Source organism: Macaca mulatta, chromosome 9, assembly GCF_049350105.2.
Source record: "Macaca mulatta isolate MMU2019108-1 chromosome 9, T2T-MMU8v2.0, whole genome shotgun sequence".
NCBI classification, from domain to species: domain Eukaryota; kingdom Metazoa; phylum Chordata; class Mammalia; order Primates; family Cercopithecidae; genus Macaca; species Macaca mulatta.
Window position 1 is genome coordinate 55,598,045 of NC_133414.1, and position 18,749 is coordinate 55,616,793.

Below are 18,749 nucleotides of genomic sequence, written 5' to 3' on the forward strand. Positions count from 1 at the left end.
CATGCTGATTCACCTTCCAAAATGATGGGATTACAGGTGTGAGCCATAGTGCCTGGCCAAAGTATTTTTAATTATTTTATGAATAGTTGTTGATCTTGCCCGGGTTTGGGGAAATCCTTAATTTTGGTTATTAATTTAGCTTGGGTCTAAGGTTTAAATTCCACATTTGTCTGTATATGGGGCTCATGGAGGGATAGGCCTTCAGAGAGGCAGCCGGCATCCTGGGGTCATAGGAGGGTTGTTGTGAAAGGGCAGGGATCTGGACAAGAGAAAGAGAAGGGAAGTGTGGACAAATGTGTGGAAGGAAAGAGATCAGAAGGATAAGGGGGAGAAGAGGGAAAGCTGTATTAGGGAAGCAAATGGATGACAAGCAGAAGGATTTACTAGGAAAATGAGTCTAGGTTGTTGCTGCTTAAATTTGCCAAATCGCTCATTAGCTTTAGCCAAAGAGTCTTTCAGGGACGCACTTTTGAATCAGAATATCATTTGGAGACCTCTGACTACCAATCAAAAAAGGCTGCTCACTGGGCCTGAGAAATCTTATTCTCTTTCATTTCTTTTTTTTTTTTTTTTTTTTTTTTTGAGATGGAGTCTCACTCTGTCACGCAAGTTGGAGTGCAGTGGTGCGATCTCAGCTCACTGCAAGCTCTGCCTCCCAGGTTCACGCCATTCTCCTGCCTCAGCCTCCCGAGTAGCTGGGACTACAGGCGCCCGCCACCTCGCCCGGCTAGTTTTTTGTATTTTTTAGTAGAGACGGGGTTTCACCGGGTTAGCCAGGATGGTCTTGATCTCCTGACCTTGTGATCCACACGTCTCGGCCTCCCAAAGTGCTGGGATTACAGGCAAGAGCCACGGCGCCCGGCCTCTCTTTCATTTCTAAGGTATCTCTCAAATGAGCAATTTTGTTCAATTAGATGTTCTCCAAATAAGATCTTCACCAAATCAACCTTGGTGAAGTTAATGCTTTTCAGAGATGGGCATGAGAATTGGAATTATTAAGAGAGTATATGTAAGAAGCAGGAGTTTTTCCTGGAGGAGGAGAAGATTTAAACTTAGACAACACTGGCCGGGCGCGGTGGCTCAAGCCTGTAATCCCAGCACTTTGGGAGGCCGAGACGGGCGGATCACAAGGTCAGGAGATCGAGACCATCCTGGCTAACACGGTGAAACCCCGTCTCTACTAAAAAATACAAAAAACTAGCCGGGCGAGGTGGCGGGCGCCTGTAGTCCCAGCTACTCGGGAGGCTGAGGCAGGAGAATGGCGTAAACCCGGGAGGCAGAGCTTGCAGTGAGCCGAGATCCGGCCACTGCACTCCAGCCTGGGCGACAGAGCGAGACTCCGTCTCAAAAAAAAAAAAAAAAAAAAAAAAAAAAAAAAAACTTAGACAACACCATGAATGCTGGCTGGTGAGGCTGGCGAGAAATGGAATGTTTGTGTCTCTCAGGACATGAAAGTGAGATGGAAGGAGAACCTCATTCAGTTTTACCAGAAACCCACAGCAAAGTTTGTCCAAGTAGAGGCCGGTGTGATGAGAACTGCTAACTCATGGGCTGTGGGGCTGGCTCAAATAAGAGGCTTATGAGCCCCAAGCCTATGTCCTTTCCTATGGTTTCCTTATGACAAGCAGCACTTTTTGACAGCACAACACTAAACACTAACACAAAATACAGTGAAAAGGGATGAAAAAGAATGGCCTGAATCCACTAGAGATGCCAGACAAATGAGAATCTATAACAACCAGAGTACAAAACTGAGAATAAGCCAGAGACCTCCACGCAGAGTGAGGTTAGCCCTAGTGCTGACCACATCGGTGCACTTGATAGGCCGAGAACATGGAGGCACAAGGGGCCTCTGGGTGGCACAACGGTTGGAAGCCTGGGGACCTCAGGTACAAGCAGTACAGACTTACCATGGGATCACCAGGAAAACTGTGCAACCAGCAAAGGCTATTTATTCACAACTTGCTATAGCGGGGGAACCAGCCAGCATCACTTGCTTTTGGTAGAAATTTAAAAGGCCCGAAAGGGATGGGAAACTTTTTATAGTTTTTTTTTTTTTTTAAGTATCAGATTGGAAGTCGTTGGGGGGAAATGTTTTTAATTACATATTTTCTGATATTAAACCCAACACAGTTGTACATTAATATTTTACCTAGGGGAACTACTTATTTTACAACTATATCCCAGTGTATCACTCATGATCAGCCACATAATTTGAATCATGCATTATCTTCTCTCCACAAATTACATACATTTAGGATTTGGCTACTTAAAAAAATCATTAAAAAGTAACAATTTAAATCCATTGATGGGAGAACCTCAGTTAGTTTAAAAACAACTGCCAGGCGGGGTGACTCATGCCTGTAATGCCGGCACTTTGGGAGGCCGAAGCTGGAAGACGGCTTGAGCCCAGGAGTTCCAGGCTAGCCTAGGCAACACAGGGAGGCCCCATCTCTACCAAAAAAAAAAAAAAAAAAAAAAAAAACCTAAAAATTAGCCAGGCGTGGTGGCATGCACCTGTGGTCCCAGCTACTCGGGAAGTTGAGGCGAGAGGATCTCTGGAGTCGGAGGTGGGGAGGCTGCAGTGAGCAGTGATGGCTCCACTGCACTCCAGCCTGGGCGACGGAGCGGGACCCTGTATCAAAAAATAGATGAATAAATAAATAAAAACAATTCTAATGGAAGATTCGAAGAGCAATTTAAAACATGTGGCAACTAACCCTGACCCTGCGGCTTCAGTCTCCTCGCCGCTAGCTGAGGGCCGTGGCCGCTGCACAGGTGCTTGGGAGGATTCAGGGATTCAGGCAGCGCCCGCCGCCCGTGTGCCAGACGTGCGGCCACACGGTAGGAGCAGTAAGACGTATCCAGGGAGAAAACAAGTCCATGAATGAGAAAGGAAACCCAGCGTTTGTAGGACTAGGAGGACAAAGAAAAAATTGCTGGCGGCGGAGGGCGAAGCTCAGCTGTGCGTGGCAGATGGGAATTTTCTCGGTGGCGGCTCCTCTTTCTAGAGGGTTTCCCAGCGTCCCCTCCCCCGCCAGCCCACGGTGACGCGCCCGGTGCCCACCAGAGCCGGCTCTCCGCGCCGCTGCGCCTTCGCTCGCCCGCTTAGGCCGTGCTCGGGGTGGCGTGGGAGACAGAGTGCCCGGAGAGGACCCTGGAACACACAGTGGCATGGAAGACGCCTAGAAAAGGGCTTCTCTTCCCACTCACGAAAATCAGTGTGTGAGCTCGAAGCCATTTCCCAGCGTGTCCGCCTCAACTCCCTCCTTTAACAGATGAGGGAACTCCTCCAGGGAAATGCAATGATGCGCCCACGGCTGCCGGCGGCCCAGCGCCAAAGGACGTTCCACAGCCCTGGGGCCCGAAGTCCTCGGCTCGGCTGCCACGCAGGCCCCGCGGCCCCGCTCGGGCTCCCAGGATCGGCTCCCGGGCTGGAGAGCGCTGCGGTCCACGAGTCCGGGCAGGGGCGCCTGCAGGCCGGAGCGGTTTCCTGCCTCGGGCATTCTACTGCCTCCACAAACGGTTTTTGGAGGCACACACACAGATACTTTAACACGTCGGTGATGAATCGGCACCCAGCTGCCAGTGGCGGAGCTTCCTGGGCGGGGCCGCGGGCGCGAGGCAGCCTCATTTCCTCGCGCGCGCCGGAAGTGGCCGCTCAGGCGCGGCGGCGCGCCCGGGGGGTGGGTGGCTGAGGCGACGGCGGCGGCGGCGGCCTGCCGCCTGGGTGTGCCAGCGGCGCAGGAGGCTGTGCAGCTCAGAGCGGGCGAGCGCGGTGAGTACCTGGCCCGGCCTTGCCCGCCCGCCCGCGACTCCCGCCGGCTCGAGCCCGGGCGGTGCGGGCGCCCGGGCTGCGGGCTCCTGTCTGGTCGGGTGGGGTCGCCTCGCGGACGGGTCCTGCGGGGGGCCCTGTCCCTCAGGGATGAGCCTGCCGGAGTAGGCTCCGGTTTTGGGGAGAGCGCAGCCAGAGACGGTTGGTTCGCGTGTCAGTGTTGGTCTTTTTTTTTTTTTTTTCTTTTTTACCAACTCATCACCATCTCTGCTCCTCTCAGTGGATAAACTTTGGTCAGCGGTGACCTTGTCATCGCGTTAAAATAGTTCTGCCCGCAGCCCCTCTTTATCTGTAGATGGCAGAGCGAGCGCCGGTAAAGATGCTTGGTCGTGGAGGGCTCAGTGGGGCGGAGGAGACGGAAAGCCTCTGGTGTTGTCGGAGAATGCACCTTAAAAATGACCCTACCCTTGAGCAACGCAGGAAGCACGACAGTGATACTTCTGTTTGTGATGATGGTATTGGCGGTATGATAGTTTGATTATGCATCTGAAGCTTTTCTTCCTGAGCCCTTGGCTTGTTAAACTTGGAGGCGTTTTCTAGCATGCTTTTGAGATAGATGTGGGATGTCGTGACGTTTCACCGTCATTCAAGGCTCGCAGGAGCAGGGCCTTCATGTCTGGTAATTAATGTTTTTTGAATGTTGTATTAAAATAGTATTTTCGATCTTGGAAGTAAGAAGCCAAGTATTTTAGGACTGAGTGTTAGCGTTCATTTTGTACTATTATTCTTATACCAACTTTAAACATAAAGTTGTCATGTAACTAAAAGAATGAAAAAAGATGTTGAATTTCCAATATTTGTGGCTCAGAGGATTTTGGCCTAACTAAGCACAGTTCCAACCAGTTTAGAAGCTGCATTTTTCTCTTTGTTTTTGTTGAGGCATACAATACATATGAAATCAATAAGAGCACGAATTTTTTTTTTTTTATACTTTAAGTTATAGGGTACATGTGCATAACGTGCAGGTTGGTTACATATGTATACTTGTGCCATGTTGGTGTGCTGCACCCATCAACTCGTCAGTACCCATCAACTCGTCGTTTACATCAGGTATAACTCCCAATGCAATCCCTCCCCCCTCCCCCCTCCCCATGATAGGCCCCAGTGTGTGATGTTCCCGTTCCCGAGTCCAAGTGATCTCATTGTTCAGTTCCCACCTATGAGTGAGAACATGCGGTGTTTGGTTTTCTGTTCTTGTGATAGTTTGCTAAGAATGATGGTTTCCAGCTGCATCCATGTCCCTACAAAGGACACAAACTCATCCAAGAGCACGAATCTTAATTGTGCAGCTCAATGAATTTTTACATACTTATTACCCTGTGGAATCACTAGATATATCAAATTATAACCGTAGAACATTTCCATCATCCTGTTTCCCTGTGCTTCTTCCAAGTCAATTATATCCTTGTTTTCCCATCTGTATTCTAACTTCTCTTATCAGCTTTTAGTTTTCTGTTTTGAGCTTCATGTTAATGGATTGCATAGTATTCTCAGCATATTGTTTGTGAGACACACTCATGCTATTTCATGGTATTGTATTATTATTGTGTAATAGTCCATTGAATAATATGTGACTACTCTTCAGTTGATGGACATTTTTGTTCCCAATTTTTGTATATGATGTATTTTGGATATTAAGAATGCTGTGGGCCCGGCATGGTGGCTGAGGCCTGTTATCCCAGCGCTTGCAGAGGCCAAGGTGGGTGGATCACTTGGTCAGGAGTTCGAGACCAGCCTGGCAAATATGGTGAAACCCCATCTCTACTAAAAATATGAAAATTAGCCAGGCGTGGTGGTGGATGCCTGTAAGCCCAGCTACTGGGGAGGCTGAGGCAGGAGGTGGAGGTTACAGTGAGCCAAGATCGTGCCTCTACACTCCAGCCTGGTCGGCAGAGCCTGACTCAGTCTCAAAAAGAAAAAAAAAAAAAAGAATACTGTGGACATCCTTGTAAATTAAATGTCTTGGTGAGCATCTGTATGCATTTCTGTCAGCTATGGAATGACTGAGTCATGACATAGGCAGAAAATTACCAACATGGAGTCATTACCAACCTTACCATTACCAACCAAAGGCAGAAAATTTAACCAACATGGAGTCATGTTTTTTTTAATGTAATAGAATTACTTATTTTAACTAATATAACATTCAAGGTTGGTTTAAAAAAAGCATAACTATTAAGAGCTCAAGACGTAAGTGATTCATTCATTACCATGTTATTATTTACCCGTTGGATTGCACATTTATGACCGTCTTCTGTCGGACTGTCATTGTTTGTTTAACTGTTAGACAAGTCTGTTAGAGCTGGTGAGGATCTGACTCTGAAGTTTAGCATAACGTTTACGTAAGAACTATGTTACTCAAGTTAGTGGTTTTTTAGAGGAAATGAAATACCAAAAGGATATGACTGAAAGTGGATTGAAGAAGCATGGGACTGCAAGTCAAAGAACTTAACATTGTTATTGTCATGCTACACAAGCACTAGGTATAAGTGTAAAATTGAATTATAAGGCTAGTTACAAATGTGAATTTACAGCAGGAGTACAGTGATTTTCATATGGACTGAGATACTACTAGCACATTTATAATGTGAACACACAACAAAAATCACTAAAAATTTGTGGGAAATCAGTAGCATCTAAGAGAAGCTTCAGACCAAACAAATATAAGAACTAGGCACTGAAGCAGTGGAGCTAATGTAAGACAAAAGAAAACTTTAAAATAAGTATTAGTATCTTCAAATTTGTTAAGGTATTATGCCTACTGAACACATACAGGGTGACATGAAAAAAAAGCAATCAATTCTTGAATATTTAAACATGGAAAGTAGGAAAGAGCCAGGTGTGGTGGCTCATGCCTGTAATTCCAACACTTTGGAAGGCCGAGGCAGGAGGATCGCTGGATCCCAGGAGTTTGAGACCAGCCTAGGCAACATAATGAGATCCTGTCTCTACAAATAATTTTTTTTTTTTTTTTTTTTGAGACAGAGTCTGGCTCTGTTGCCCAGGCTGGAGTTCAGTGGCATGATCTCGGCTCACTGCAAGCTCCACTTCCCAGGTTCACGCTATTCTCCTGCCTCAGTCTCCTGAGTAGCTGGAACTACAGGTGCCCGCCACCACGCCCGGCTAATTTTTGTATTTTTAGTAGAGATGTGGTTTCACCGTGTTAGCCAGGATGGTCTCGATCTCCTGACCTCATGATCTACCTGCCTCGGCCTCCCAAAGTGCTGGGATTACAGGCATGAGCCACCGCACCTGGCCACAAATAATTTTTAAAATTAGCAGTATGGTAGTGCACACCTGTCATCCCAGCTGTTCAGGCAGTGGAGGCTGCCACTGCACTTCAGCCTGACAGTGAAACTGTCTCAAAAAAAAAAAAAAAAAAGAAAGAAAGAAAAAGAAAGTGGAAAAGACTAGCCATGACATGCAAAGTAGATCTAGAAGAGCCAATATACATCTAATAGGAGTTCCAGGAGGCGTTAGAAATCGGAAAAGAGGAAATAACCACAGAGATAACAGACATCCGGAAGGTAGGAGTGTCCAGGCAGAGTCTTGGGCAGCCTGAGCCAGGGAGAAATAAGTATCAGAGGACAAAGGACTGGCAAATATAGATCAACCCTTCCCTCTCTGGTCTGTTTCTTCATCTATACAGTGGGGATGATCAAGAAGTATGCATTTTTCTGAGAGCTTATGGAAGGATGTATTAGGTTTGCTGACTGTTCCCCACCCTTCTTCCCTACCAGCTCACAGCAGGGATTGGGGTTGTGTGTCCTTATATGATGTTTAACCTTTTTATCACACGTATTTATTTTGTGAAATTTTTAAAGTGTAACAATTTTTTAGAAGTTAAAGCAGGGATTGCCAGTATGGCTGGCTACCTATTTTAGTATAGCCTGTGATCTAAGGCTGGCTTTTACACTTTTTATTTTTTTATTTTGTATTTATTTATTTATTTATTCATTTATTTTTGAGACAGAGTCTTGCTCTGTCGCCCAGGCTGGAGTGCAGTGGTGCAATCTCAGCTTACTGCAACCTCTGTTTCCTGGGTTCAAGTGATTCTCCTGCCTCAGCCTCCTGAGTAGCTGGGTTTACAGGTGCACACCACCATGCCCGGCTAATTTTTGTATTTTTAGTAGAGACAGGGTTTCATCATGTTCCTCAGGCTGGTCTTGAACTCCTGACCTCGTGATCCGCCTGCCTCAGCCTCCCAAAGTGCTGGGATTACACGCGTGAGCCACCGTGCCCAAGCCCTACATTTTTTAATGCTTTGGGGAGAAAAAAAAAATAATGCTTTTTTGTGCCGCAAAAGCAGAATCAACTGGTTGTGACATTTACTGTCTGACCTAAAATATTTGCTGATTCCTGGTTTAGAGGTCAGAAATGGACTTATGCATATATAGGAATTTTGCTAATGATAAAGGTGGCATTTCAGACTAGTGACAAGAGCATGGATTGCATGATAAATGGCAAGAATTAGCTATCTATTTGAGGGAAAATTTACTTTTATTAGGATTACTTCGGGTAGGGAAGCTAAAATCAAGAAGTAGGAAAAGATTAATAGATTTGAGTCTATTACCACTACCACCACCAACAACAAAACTTTGCTTAATAGGAAATAATACCTAACACTTACTGAGCACTTATGCTTGTCATGTTTTACTTGAATAAGTGTTATAATTATACTCTAAGGTAGGTTCTGCAATTATTCCCACTTAACAGAGGAGGAAACTGAAGTTTACATATATTATGGAATTTGTCTGTAATGAAGAGTAGGAAACCATGATGCAGATCTTTGAATTCAGGCCATCTGGCTCCCAAGCCTATTGTAGACAAGACAAACTGAGAAAAAATATTTGCAACATGGTAACACCATTTTGTAGGTATTATCTACATCAGCACATAAAGATGTATGTAATTCCTTTAAAATATTCTGTTGTGTAAATGTCTTCAGTTAATTTAACCTTACCTCTATTGATGAACTTTAAGTTGCTTCTGTTTTTATTTTGCTCTTACATATAACACTGATAAACATCCTATGTATGTGACCTTATATAGTAGTATGGATACTTCTGTAGTATGGAATCAGGAAAGTGGAATTGTGAATTGCTGAATTAAATGACCTGTGCATTTAAATCAAGTTTTCTCTACAAAATTTTGTGTGTGTGTGTGTGTGTGTGTGTGTGTGGTTTAACTAAAGGAATCATAATATCTTGGAAGGAACATTGACTGTTCAGGCAAAACTGCCTCATTTTTTAGAGGAAGCCCTGAGAGGTAAAGTGTTGTGCCTAAGGTTACATAGCTATTAAGTAGCTGTTACACTTGACTCTTTAAGTTGTTTTTACTGTGCCACAGTTTGGCACCTTTTTCTCCTTTGTCTTGCTGAAATCCGGGTGCCATGAGTATAGTTTTCTCCAGAAACACGCTGTCAAAAGGATCCATTTGATATTACTTGTCCTTGGTACTCAGCACAGTACCTGACACACAGTAGGTAATCAAGTGTTTGTTGAATAAGTGCTGCTTTCAGATGATCAGTACTTACAGATCACTTATTCAGTAACATATTGACAACCCATGCATCACTGTAATACTCATCAAGTAATCAAAAACTTACCAAGAAATAAAACATTCTAATCTCCTGCTTCCTAGATATTTACACTTCATAATGGTTTAGTTTTCTGACTGGTTTATGTTTTCCAGATAATTGTGTGACTTTGTTTTTGCTTTGTAAAAAATGAACTCAAAATTATAAATTTAGTTTTTGAAAACTTTAATGAGAAATTGTTCTTTGCAGAAAATTTGGGAAGATTATACAGAATATGTTTTATAATAGACTCAAATGGATTGTATCCTTCAGAGGGCAGTAGATTAGTCTTGCAGGTTAACTTGACATACTGCAATGTACACGTCCTGGAAAAGATGCGTAACTTTTGTGTTCGTAGTACCAAAAATTGTGTATAATCAAGATTGAGTAGAAACTCCTTAAGGGTCATATTATTATGTAAGGGACTAATGCTGTAGAATTAACTATCTTTAACACTTCTCTTGTCTCCAAGTCACAAGGCAAAGAGAAAAGATATGGTAAGACCTTTAGAGAAATATGTAGTACTCTACTTTTGGGGAGATAAGGGGCTTAGTTTTGTTTTTTAAATGCAAACTTGTAATCAATAAATCTTTATACTTCAGTAAACAAACTGGAGGATTTTTGGTTTTTTATTTTTTTTTACAAATGCCTTTTTGGCACTACTACTAAATCTGACTTGGCTTTATTTTTTAAACAGCTTCATTGAGGTATAATTGACATAAACTACACATATTTAAAGTGTGCAATTTGATAAGTTTTAACATATGTATACACCTGTGAAATCATCACTGCAACGAAAGTAATGAACAAATCCATTACTCCCAAAAGTTTTTCCATCCCTTTTTATAATTCCTTCCTGGTACCACCTCCCACAGGAAATCATTGACTGATTTACCTTCAGTTAACCACAAATTACCTTGCATTTTCTAAAATTTTATATAAATAGAATCATATAGTAAGTACTTCTGTTGCCTGGCTCCTATGACTCAGAGTAATTGTTGATATGTATCCATGGTGAAACATGTGTCAGAGTTTATTCCTTTTTATTGCTAAGCAGTGTTCCATTGTGTGTCTGTTTTACATTTTGTCCATTTACCTGTTGATGGACACTGGGTTGTTTCTGGTTTTGGGCTCTACACATATAAGTTGCTATGAACATTTGTGTACAGGTTTTGGTATGGTTAAAATATAAACTGAGGCAGAATAAAATTTTAAAGAGTTTTATCTGAGCAAACAGCAATTCATGAATCAGGCAGCAACAAATCAAAAATGATTTGGGACTCCACCAAAGGAATGTGAGCAGAAGACTTCTATAGGATGAACAAGGAAGCAAGGCAAAGACAATATTTGATTAATTGCATTTATACAGTTGCCTTGTTTAGTCCATCCTATTGTAAAGTCCCTAGTTATATAAGTTAGTTGATGGCTTCTAATTGGCATAACCTAAGTTTGTTTGTTTCTTTTTTTTTTTCTTTTAAGAGACAGGGCTAGAGTGCTTTGGTTCGATCGTAGCTCACTGCAGCTTTGAACTCCTGGGCTCAAGTGATCCTCCCACCTCAGCCTCAAGTAACCAGGACAACAGGAACTACAGACATGCACTGCCACGCCTGGCTAATTTTTTAAATTTCTTATAGAGGCAAGGTCTCGCTAGCTATATTGCCCAGGATGATCTCAAATTCTGGTCTCAAGTGATCCTCCTGTTTCAGCCTCCCAAGGTGCTTACAGGCATGAGCCACCATGTTTCTTTAATATAGGCACAGACAAAAAATAAGCAAAGTTTTACATTTGCAAACAGCCCAAATTAAGTTTTGCTTCTATTGCTTATATTTGCAAGGTCAGGGTTGTTTTAATGGCTTAACTGGCTTTGTTCAGGAGATTTACAGACCTATTCTCCATCTTATTTTAATAGTATGAATATGTGTTTTCATTTCTTTTGGGTAAATATCTAGGAATGGAATGGCTGGATCATATGACTAGGCTTATTAACTTATTAAGAAACTTGGCCTGGACTACATAGCAAGACTCTCTCTCTAAAAAAAAAAAAAAATTTAATCCTAGCACTTTGGGAGGCCGAGACGGGCGGATCACAAGGTCAGGAGATCGAGACCATCCTGGCTAACACAGTGAAACCCTGTCTCTACTAAAAAGAATACAAAAAACTAGCCGGGTGAGGTGGCGGGCATCTGTAGTCCCAGCTACTGGGGAGGCTGAGGCAGGAGAATGGCGTGAACCCGGGAGGCGGAGCTTGCAGTGAGCCCAGATCGCGCCACTGCACTCCAGCCTGGGCGACAGAGCGAGACTCCGTCTCAAAACAAAAAAAAGAAAAAATAAATTTTTTTAATTAGCAAAGTGTATTAGGGTTCTCTAGAGGGACAGAACTAAGAGGATATATGTATATATGAAAGGGAGTTTATTAAGGAGAATTGACTCATACCATCATCACAAGGTGAAGTCCCATGATAGGCCATCTACAAGTTGAGCAAAGAAGCCAGTGGTGGATCAGTCCGAGTCCCAGAAGTAGGGAAGCTAACAGTGCAGCCCTTCAGTCTGTGCAGCCAAAGGTCCAAGAGCCCCTGGAAAACCACTGGTGTAAGTCCAAGAGTCCAAAAGCTGAAGAACTTGGAGTCTGATGTGCCAGAGCAGGAAACATCCAGCATGGGAGAAAGATGAAGTCCGTAAGACTCAGCAAGTCAGCTCTTCCATCTTCTACCTGCTTTATTCTACCCCCGCTGGCAGCTGATTAGATGGTGCCCACCCAGATTGAGGGTGGGTCTACCCCTCCCGGTCCACTGACTCAAATGTTAATTTCCTTTGGCAACACCCTCAGAGACACACCCATGAACAATACTTTGTATCCTTCAGTCCAGTCAAGTTGACACTCAATATTAGCCATCACACCAGGTATAGTGGCTCCCACCTGTAATCCCAGATACTCGGGAGGCTGAGGCAGGAGGATCACTTGAGCCCAGGAGTTAGGCTGCATTGAGTTACAATATGATAGAGCCACTGCACTACAGCTTTGGTAACAGAGCAAGGTCCTGTCTTTTTTTTTTTTTTTAATAAGAAAGAAAATAACTTGTTAAGTTCATAACTTATTAACAAAACTATTTTTTATTCCCATCAGCAGTGTATGAAAGTTCTAGTCCTTCCACGTTAACAACACTTGGTATAGTCATTCTTTTTAATGTTAGCCATTATATTTTTAGCCCTTGTGTGTAGTGGTGTCTCATTATGATTTGATTTGCATTTCCCTAGTGACTAACAATGTTGAGCATCTTTTTCAAGTGTTTATTTGAAGTGTTCAGGCATTTTCCCACATTTTAATTGAGTTTGGTTTATTATTTCATTTTGGTCATTTTAAAATATATTCTTGGTACAAGTCCTTTATAAGCTGCATGCTTTGCCCATATTTTCTCCAGGTCCATGACTTGTCTTTTCATTCTCTTAACAATGTCTTTGAAAGAGCACAGATTACTAATTTTGATGAAATTCAATTTATCATTTATGCTGTTAAATATCATATCTAAGAAATATTTGCCTAACTCAGAGTGACAAAGATTTTATCCTATGTTTGCTTTTAGTTTTATAGTTTTAGGTTTTCCATTTAGGTCTATGATTTCACTTTGAATTACATGCTAGTGGATGTGGAGTGGTATCTAATTGTGCTTTTGATTTGCATTTCCTTTTTGGCGAATGGTGTTGAGCATCTTTTCATGTACTTATATGGGCCGTTTATTTATCTTTACAGAAATATCTGTTCAGGTCTTTTGCTTGTCGAATTATCTTTTCTTTTTTTCGTTTTAAAGACAGACAGACAAATGATTTACAAATGTCCTCTAATTCTGTGTGTTTTTTCTTCACTTTCTTGATGATGTCCTTTGCAACACAAGTTTTTTTTATTTTGATGAAGTCCAATTAATATTTGTTTTGACTTTGGTGTCATAAGAAGCTGTTGCCTGATCCAAGGTCACAAATATTTACACATAGGTTTTATTCTGAGAGTTTTATAGTTTTGACTCTTACATTCAGATCTTTGACCCATTTTGAGATAATTTTTGAATGTGGTGTGAAGTAGGAGTCTAGTTTCATTCTTTTGCCTGTAAATATCCAGTTGTCCCAGTACTATTTATTGAAAAAACTATTCTTTCACCCATTGAACTGCCTTGCTACTCTTGTTGAAAATCAACTAACCATAAATGTGATGATTTATTTTTGGGCTTTAAGTTCCATTCCATTGACTATATGTCTGTTTTTATGCCATACCACATTGTCTTAATTACCTGTGGCTCTGTAGTAATTTTTGGAATTGGGAAGTGTTTTCCTCCAATTTCATTTTTCTTGTTCAATATTGTTTGGGTTATTCTGGGTTTCTTGAATTTGTATAAATTTTAAGATCAGCTTGCCAATTTCTGCAAGAAGTCCACTGGGATTCTTGAAGAGGATTGTGTTTAATCTGTACATTAATTGGGGAACATTATCCTTTTAGCAATATTAAGCCTTCCAATCATGAGTGTGGTGTCTTTCTGTTTATTTAAATGTTAAATGTCTTCCAACAATGTTTTGTAGTTTCTATGAATACAAGTCTTGCAGTTCTTTTGTTAAAATTATTACTATTTTGTTCTTTTCAATGCCATATTGTATACAGAATTGTTTTTAATTTCTTTTTGAGATTGCTTATTGCTAATATGTAGAAATACAATTGATTTTTGTATAGTGATATTGTATCCTACAACCTGGCTGAACTCATTTATTAGTTATAATAGATTTTTAGTGAATTCCTTAGGATTTTCTGCATACAGATCATATCATCTGCAGATAAGGATAGTTTTACTTCTTCCTTTCCAATCTGGATGCCTTTTATTTCATTTTCTTGACTACTTGCTTTGGCTAGAACAATGTAAATAGAAGTGACAAGAGCAGACATCCTTGTCTTATTCCTGATCTTGGGGAAAGGCATGCAGTCTTTCATCATTAAATACAATGTTAGCTATGAGGTTTTTGTAGGTCCCTTTTCTTATATTAAGAAGGTCTCTTCTAGTTTATTGAATGGTGTTTGGTTTGGTTTGGTTTAGTTTGGTTTGGTTTGGTTTTTTGAGATGGCATCTCGCTCTGTTGCCCAGGCTGGAGTGCAGTGGCGCAATCTCGGCTCACTGCAACCTCTGCCTCCCAGGTTCATGTGATTCTCCTGACTCAGCCTCCTGAGTAGCTGGGACTACAGGTGCATGCCACCACCACACCCGGCTAATTTTTTTGTATTTTTAGTAGAGGCGGGGTTTCATCGTGCTAGCCAGAATGGTCTTTATCTCTTGACCTCATGATACGCCCACCTCGGCCTTCCAAAGTGCTGGAATTACAGGTGTGAGCCACTGCGCCCAGCCCCTATTGAATGCTTTTTATTACGAAATGGTGTTTTTGTCAAATGCTTTTTCCATGTCTGTTGAGATGATCAAGTGAATTTTGTCTTCTATTGATATGGTATATTGTATTAATTGATTTTCAGATGTTAAACCAGCCTTGCAGTCCTGGGATAAATCTTGGGTCATGATGTATGATTCCTTTTATATATTGCTGGGTTCGTTTTACTAGTATTTTGTTGAGGATTTTTGTATTTATATTCATATAGGATATTGGCCTATGGTTTTCTTTTAATGTCTTTGGATTTGGTAGTAGGATGATACTGACCTTATAGAATGCTTCCTCCTCTTCTGTTTTTTGGAGAGTCTGTGAAGATAATTCTTATTTAATAATAATAATTCTTATTTAAATGTTTACTAGGCTGGGCGTGGTGGCTCACGCTTGTGATCCCAGCACTTTGGGAGGCTGAGGCGGGTGGATCCCCTGAGGTCAAGAGTTCGAGACCAGCCTGACCAACATGGAGAAACCCCATCTCTATTAAAAATACAGAATTAGCCAGGCATGGTGGCACATGCCTATAAGCCCAGCTACTCGGGAGGCTGAGGCAGGAGAATCCCTTGAACCTGGGAGGCAGAGATTGCAGTGAGCTGAGATTGCGCCATTGCACTCCAGCCTGGGCAACAAGAGCAAAACTCTCTCAAAAAAATAAGAAGAATAAATAAATATTTGGTAGATTCTACCAGTGAAGCCTCTAGGCCTGGACTTTTCTTTGTGAGTAGTTTTTTTTATTACTATTAATTCAATCTTTTGTCATGTAAGTCTATTCATATCCGGTATTTCTTAAATCAGTTTTGTTTCTATCTTTCTAGGATTTTGTCTATTTTATTCAGTTATCTTTTGAAGAGATTTAGATAATAATGAGCAAAAATCTTATGTTACCAATGTAGTTTAACATTAATGATGTTTTCCATTGCTTTGTATAAATCCATATTCCTTTCTGGTATTATGTTCCTGTGCCTAAAAGACTTACAGTACAGGTGTGATGGTGATGAATTCCTTTAGCTTTTTATGTAGGGAAAGTATTTTGCCTTTTTCAAAGATAATTTTTCTGGGTATAGAATTGTAGGCTGGTATATTTTTCTTTTCAGTTCTTTAAAGATAATTGTTCCACTGTCTAATTACTTGCAATTTTCAAGGAGTAATCTGTCATTATTATCTTTTGTTCCTTGTATGTGATGTGCATTTTTCATGTGGCCAGTTTAAAGATTTTTCTCTTTACATTGGATTTGAGCAATTTGATTATCATGTGCCTTGCTACAATTTTCTTTATGGCTATTTGGGATTGGTTGAGTTTCTTATGTGTGTTTATAGTTTCCATCAAATTTGGGAAATTTTCAGCCTTGTTTATCTATTTCTCCTAACTCCTTCCCCCTTCTTTGGGGACTCCATTTACATGTATATTAGGCTGTTTGAAATTATCACAGAGCTTATCAATGCTCTGTTTAAATTTTTCATTCTTTTTTCTTTCTGTTTTTGCATAGTTTCTGTTGCTACATCTTTAGTTTACTAATATTTTCTTCTAAAATATCTAATCTGCCATTAATCCCATTCAGTGTATTTTTCATCTCAGACACTGAAATTTTCATCTCTTGAAGTTTAACTTGGATCTCTTTTATGTCATTCATACCTCTACTTAAATTTTTGAACATAAACATCATTTTAAAAATACAGTTATGATAGCTGTTTTGGTGTGCTTTTTCTGCAGACTCCCACATCTGTCAGTTCTAATCATTGGTCAGTTTTAATCATCAATTTTTCTCATTATGGATCATATTTTTTTATGCCTGGTAATTTTTGTTGAGATGCCAGATACTGTGAATTTTATTTTGTTGAGTACTGGATATTTCTATATTCTTATAAATATTCTTAAGGCTTATTGTGCTATTACTTGGAAATAATGTGATCCTTTCAAGTCTTGCTTTTAAGATGTATTGGCAGGATTAGTGTCATGTTTAGTCTGGAGCTAATTATTTCCCACTACTGAGACAAGACTTTTTTGAGTGCTAGTCTACCCAGTGCCCTGGGAATTTTGAGGTTTTCCAGTCTGTCTGGTGGGAACATGCACTAATCCTGGCCCTGTATGAATGCTGGGTTCTGTGTCCTCTAATTTTGTGTGTGGTCCTTTTCTTAGCCCGTTAGTTGCCTCATAAGCCTTCACTGATCAGTGCGCTGCCAAATACCCATGGGATATCCTATTCAGATTTCTGGAGTTCTCTCTCTCTGCAGCTGTATCCACTCTGGTACTATTTGCTTTAATCCTACATACCTTGGTCTCCTCAGACTGTGAGCTGCATCCCATCAACTCAGGGAATCTGCTGGGCTCTGCTTAGGTTCCCCTCCTTGTGTGGCTCAGAAACTAAAGCAGTAAGCTGGCAACCATTTGTTTCTTCTTTCTCTGGGGATCACTGTCCTTTGTTACCTGATGTTAAATATTTTGAAAATCATTGTTTCATATTTTGGGTTTTTTGGCAGAAAGGGTTGGTTTTTTTTTGGTTGTTTCAAGACAACCAAAGAGAGCAAATCTGAGAGTAAATCTGGCCCATTACTTCATCTTGGTTGTAAGAGGAAGTCAGTTTTTTAGTCAGTTTTAGAGAGTTAGAATTGAGGGCTTGTAAGGTTTCTTTCAATCCTGAGATCTTTGGTTTCATGTTACATACCTTTAACAGCTTATTTTCCCATCTTCATGTTATCCTTTTCTCTCCTCAAAACACTTAACTATCTGCATTTGTGCTTAGAAGGCTTGTTGGGATTAACTCTGGGCTGTGAATGAACCGTATTCATGATACAAACACATTTCATAGAATGATGACAATCAAGATGTAACAACAGAAAAATGTTTCCTGTAATATTCTTAACATAATTTATATGATAGAACAGTTATAATGTAATCTTCTAGATTATGGCCATAGAGTTCCTTTCAGGAACTAGGCAAATAAAATTTTAATTGAAATCTTTCATTTTTAATAACCACAGAATTATGCAACTAACATTTACATTCTGAAGTAATTACAGTATCCTTTCTTTCATTTTATCAGAAAATATTCAACTGTAATATTAAGTAGGATATCTCAAAACCTGTATTTCCCTTAAAGGGAAGAGGAAGAAAGATGACCTTAGCTTTAACACTGCCACTGATATTTTCAATTCTATTTTATTGAAAAGTAAACCTTCAGTAGTGACCCATTGTCTGAGTTATAGCTCATTGTCTAAAATACATTGTGTATATAAAGAAGACATATGAGGTACCATATTAATAAAAGATAGTGGTAGTTCTGTTCCAGTTTCACTTCAGTTTTGAGTATAGTATGCTTAAGTATGTGTATCTTTATTAAAGTATGTATATCTTTATTTTACAAGATTATGTCTCCACATTTTCAGTTCTTTTTCCTAATAAATGGACTAGTAATAATAGTTTAAAAAGCTACTGCTAGGTTTTGAAACTCAAGTGTTTTCTTATGCTAGGGATTATGGTTTTGAGGTATGGTTAAGTCCTGGAAATAATATTAGTTTCGTATTCTTATTTTTTAATTAGATAGTATTTCTTAAAGCCAACTATTTTTTTCTGTTTTTCTCTATGTCACTCAAACAAGATTTATAATCAGTAAGAGAGATACTGTCATAGTAAAAGACTCCCTTGGCTGGGCGCGGTGGCTCATGCCTGTAATCCCAGCACTTTGGGAGGCCGAGGCGGGCGGATCACAAGGTCAGGAGATCGAGACCACGGTGAAACCCCGTCTCTACTAAAAATACAAAAATTAGTCGGGCGTGGTGGCGGGCACCTGTAGTCCCAGCTATTCGGGAGGCTGAGGCAGGAGAATGGCATGAACCCGGGAGGCGGAGCTTGCAGTGAGCCGAGATCGCGCCACTGCATTCCAGCCTGGACAACAGAGCCAGACTCCGTCTCAAAAAAAAAAAAAAAAA

General features: G+C 40.9%; 1 protein-coding gene and 1 long non-coding RNA gene across 7 annotated transcripts in view; one reads left to right on the top strand and one right to left on the bottom strand.

Moving 5' to 3' along the window:
- Positions 1-2,567: 2,567 nt before the first annotated feature.
- Positions 2,568-2,861, bottom strand: LOC144331111 (uncharacterized). Its single transcript, XR_013398026.1, has 2 exons — positions 2,721-2,861; positions 2,568-2,635 (listed from the first exon to the last, which is right to left on the bottom strand). It is a non-coding gene; the product is annotated as an uncharacterized LOC144331111 (long non-coding RNA).
- Positions 2,862-3,659: 798 nt separating this feature from the next.
- The window catches only part of CSGALNACT2 (chondroitin sulfate N-acetylgalactosaminyltransferase 2), a 45,798-nt gene continuing 30,708 nt past the window's right edge, over positions 3,660-18,749 (top strand). For 5 of the 6 annotated variants that reach the window (XR_013397685.1, XR_013397686.1, XR_013397687.1 and 2 more), the window contains exon 1: positions 3,660-3,778. The gene's annotated coding sequence lies outside the window, so the exon portion shown is untranslated. 6 annotated transcript variants of the gene reach the window in all.